The sequence below is a fragment of the Rhinoderma darwinii genome, chromosome 3, assembly GCF_050947455.1.
Source record: "Rhinoderma darwinii isolate aRhiDar2 chromosome 3, aRhiDar2.hap1, whole genome shotgun sequence".
NCBI classification, from domain to species: Eukaryota; Metazoa; Chordata; class Amphibia; order Anura; family Rhinodermatidae; genus Rhinoderma; species Rhinoderma darwinii.
In genome coordinates, this window is record NC_134689.1 from 46,323,912 (window position 1) to 46,328,864 (window position 4,953).

The window sequence follows — 4,953 nt, forward strand, 5'->3', positions numbered from 1 at the left end:
GTGGCGTTTCTGGGTTTTTAATTGTTTCCTCAAATTAGAATGTTCTGGAAATACTGTGCATCTAATTTTACTGTTATTTTTTTGTTTACCTTTCCCAGCACATAGGATTGTTGGAAATTGTATAATTTGTTAGTTTTCCTATGTGAAAGTATTAATCAATTATTATTTATTTTTTTAGTGTTCCATTAGAGCACTCTGTAATAGGTTTACCATTTTCCTTGTGAAATCAAAATGTCTAGGGTCAGTGACTTGGAGTAGTTGTGTTGATTGGGGCTATACACTATACGGCCTAATGATTGTGGACATCCCTTTACATTAGTGCGTATTCAGACGTATCCACTTCTAATAAAAGTACATAGTAGGATGCAATATCCTAAAAAAAAAGCAGAGTTGGGATGGATTGTACTGTGCATCTTGGCTCTACATGCCAGCACTATGATCATGGAAGCTTAGCAAGCATGCATGGATGTCATTTGACTATTTTTGGTTACTGCTTGTACTTTCGAGGCATGAAAGTCTTTAGGTTCATGAATCAACATTAATCTCACCCCTCAAATATGCAAAAGCAAGCAATGTTTTAATATTCTTGATAAAAATGCTCTGAATTGGGCATCTACCCGGATAATCTGTCCAGGCAAGTGTGTGTGCTTCCAAAACTTCTGTCTGTATTTGGACACCTTGGTGTGTTTTTAGTTTATGCTAGCAAATTTAGTATTTTTGTTTAATGCGCAATTGGGTGTGGTCTGTAGGATAAAGCTAGTCTGGCAAAATGGTCTTGGCCCTAAACAGTTACGTAAACAAGTTATGTAAAACCCAAGAAATGTGGCGGGCAGCTCACTAGAACGGATGGGCAAACTTTTTTTCTGGCAAGGGCCGTTTTGGATATTTATAACTTCATTCGTGGGCCATACCAAATGATCAACTTTGAAAACTAGCCTGCTATATTTGGTCAAACATTTAATTCACTCCTAATATGATGGCTGGAACTGCTTCTCTTTGAGGTGTGTGATAGCTGGTATTGATGGTGCTGCTACTTGCAATTCCAGGTTTGCGTCGTCAGTCTTGAGCGCAGTCGACTCTTTGCGATGGTAAGTTTTGAAAAGAACTGCTCGCAGCAGTAAGTTCTGAACACACATGCATATTTCAATGCCTGTCTTCTCAAAGTGGGAAATTCATTGTTGCTTTTTGTATTGTTTATAGAACTCGAGAAGTGGGAGGTTGTTGTATGTACCCATCTTTTAGCTCCTAATCAGTTTACAGTTGAATGAATTCGTTTGAATTCCCTGACCGGTGTTCCCTTCATCTCCATGAACTGCTTGACTTCATCCTGCAGTTCGTAAAACCTCATGAGCATGTTCGCGTGACCCACCCACTGCACTTCAGTGATCACTCTCTTAGTAACTCCTTTTAACTTGCTGGCTGTTCAACCCTCTGCTTTTGACCATTTATGCATGACACTACTGTTAACCTCACATTGTTGAGCTGCAACAACTGTGCACGGACTTTCTTAGTGTATGATGCAGTGGCATGTAATTAAATCACTTGGATTCAAGACTGAGACAATTCAAATCTTTCTTCACAAATGTAATTAACCCTTTTTCTGAGCCAACCATGGCTGGAGCTAAATCTGTAGTAAGGACACTTAGGCCTCATTCACACGGCAGGGTTTCCCGGCCGGGTGCCGGCCGTTCAGAAATCGGCCGGCACCCGGCTGCATTAGGCCTCATTCACACGGCAGGGTTTCCCGGCCGGGTGCCGGCCGTTCATAAATCGGCCGGCACCCGGCTGCATTAGTAATAATAGACTCCTAATGGGGCTATTCACACGGCCGATTTTTTGACGGCCGGGAAAACCGTCCGTCAAAAAATAGGACATGCTCTATTTTCGCCCGGGTACCCGGCCGCCCGGCTCCCATAGAAGTCTATGGGGCCGGGTAATACCCGGCCATCACCGGGATGTGTCCCGAGTGACGGCCGGATTTTCCGGCTCTTGCGCTCTATCTCCTCCTCCTCACAGCGCAGAGTGCATGTGAGGAGGAGGAGTTGATGCCATTCTGACGAATGGCATCGCTGTACACGGTGTGGCAGGGCCGGGGTGTACAGCAGGTGGAAGGGAGCGCTGCGCTGGCTCCCTTCTCCTGCTTGTTAAAAGCGCCCTGGCCCGGCGACACCTTTGATGGCGCCGCTAGCAGCTGCTGCGGCTGCTACTACTGTAGCGACGCCACTATAGCAGAGCGGGGAGGTATCTCCCCGCTCTGCTATGTGCTAGCCGCACTTAGCTCCTTGAAGGAGCGGAATCCCCGTGTGTTCGGGGATTCCGCTCCTGGACAGAGCGCTTGATGTCTCTGTCCATATCTGGGCAGTGACATCAGGGGAAACTCCAGAAGCGGAATCCCCGAACACATGGGGATTCCCCTTCAGGAGTTGCCGATGATGTCACTGTCCGGATCTGCCCGGCCCGGCACGGATGCATAACTTTATGCAAACCGGCCGGGCAGAATGGCCGATTTTACCGGCCGGCACTCGGGCTCGGACGCGACCCGGTCGTGTGAATCCCGCCTTAAAGGACGAGTGTCGCGAAAAAAATTTTTTTTTATATATATGTTATTGGTTTTAGTTTGATATTTAAATACATTTTTATTTATTTCTGATGTTGTGTTGTACTTTTTGTGTTTTTTTTTTTTTCTTTGACTTCTCTATGGGGGATGCCATTTTTTTTTCCATCTGTGTGTGTGTGTGTCGATTAACGACACAGTGATGGAATACGGCACACACATCCCCATAGAGAATGCGAACGGGAGCCGTTCCATCCACTATAGCGTACGCAGTCTGTGTGGGAACGGCGCATGCGCCGCTCCCACACAGTCCAAATGGAAGGTCTTCGGCCGAGCGACGTCCGGCGCCATTTTCTTGTGGACCGGAAGCCGCGGCCGGACAGTAAGATTGCTACTTCTGTCCCGGCTTCCGGACTTGTGTTCTAATGCAAGCACTTGGAGCGGACGGACCGGAGGGAGCGGCGGCGGCAGGAGCAGGTAAGTTATGTCTGTGTGTGTTCGTGTTTTACTATGTGATTACTACTGTATGTAAACCTACTACACTGTGTGTTAGCTCAAAAAATGGCGGCACACAGTGTAGGAGGTTTGACCGTTCAATCCCCTCCTTTCTCCTGGCACTAGCCAGGATAAGGGAGGGGGGATTCTGTGAGCTCACTAGAGCGAGTGTGTCTTCTCAAATTTTGCAGCATAAAGCAATGTGGTTGCTTTACCACATGCCAATGCTGCAATTTTGGGAATTGCTCCATCTAGTGACCAGCACTGGGAAATGTTATAAATTATAATCTAATTTATAATATTTCCTGACTTCAGAAAAAATTAAAACAATGTGCAATCACGTATATACTAACTGTTCAACAAAAAAAAATAATAATAATTCTAGCGACACATTCCCTTTAACCTTTTTTAAATGTTAGATCAAGTTTTTTTTCATTGATAAAAAAAAGTCCTCACCTCTTGTAGTGCCATGCGAGAGGCGTGTCAAACTCTGCAGTTATCCCACGAACTAAAACAGCCCGTTTGGCTTGTGACCAGATAACAAATACCCGAGAGAAAAATTGGAAATCTACAGAATCCTTCAGTATTCTTTCAATATCTTGTGCTAACTCAATTATCCAATCTGAGACGGTTCTCAGAGACAAATTAACACCGTTTTTGTGTGGTGTGAACAGCTCTACAGCAGCTACCTTGTTCTCTTTCACAAGCTCTCCCTCTACATGAGGCCTCTGTTTCTTTGCGATTAGCTCGCTCACTTCAGAACAAGGCCTAGAGAAAGCGGATTGTTGTGACTCCAAACTCCGCTGAAGAGCATTGATTTTTATCCAGACGCATTTGGCTTCCCAAATTGAGTTTAGCATGTTTTGAGATGTAATGAAGCTATAGATTGGCTTTTTTCATTATTGCGAACGCATCACCACAAACTAGGCACACAGGTTTGCCTTTGACATCAACAAAAAAATAAAATAATTTGTAAAATTCTATTGGAAAGCTCGATACTATTCATCAACTTTTCTTTTGTTTGTAGGATGTCACACCACGTAAACGATCCAGTGTGTCGCCAGCGAAGTGATTATTCGGCTTTGTGGCGCTATGAGTAGGGTGCGGGTCACAGAAAATGAGTTTAGGAACTGTGTGATTCGCGCAACAGCTGTCAAACTCTGAATGTAAACCGAAAAGCACCACGTGCTTTTCTGTTTACAAACATCCAAACGGAGTGTCATAATGATAGCGGCTGCGCGAAAATCACGCAGCCACGCATCATACTGATGACACACGGAGCTGTTAAGTGCCTTTTGCGCACGCAAAATGCCACGTTTTTGCGTGCGCAAAATGCACACGCTCGTGTAAACCCGGCCTAAATGTGAGTGAAGAGGGCGGTCGGAGCCAAGTAGTGAATGATGATGAAGATGCTGTGGTGGTGTGAGTGATATTGGGCTAGACCAAATGATTTTGCTTGCCGGATGTTTCCACCACCCCTGTAAAAGTAGATTGGGGGGGGGGGGGGGGAAATATGTAAATTTAATCTAATGGTTGCAGATAACAAACATGGTATTAAATCATATTAACCCCTTTAGGACACAGCCTGTTTTGGCCTTGTGGACACAGATGATTTTTTCAAATCTGACGTGTCACTTTGTGGTAATAACTCCGGAATGCTTTTACCTATCCAAGTGATTCTGAGATTTTCTCGTGACATATTGTACTTTATGTTAGTGAAAAAATTTGGTCGATAAATTCAATATTTATTTGTGAAAAACTTCAAATTTTTGCAAAAATTAGCTAGTTAAAGAGGCTCTGTCACCAGATTTTGCAACCCCTATCTGCTATTGCAGCAGATAGGCGCTGCAATGTAGATTACAGTAACGTTTTTATTTTTAAAAAACAAGCATTTTTGGCCAAGT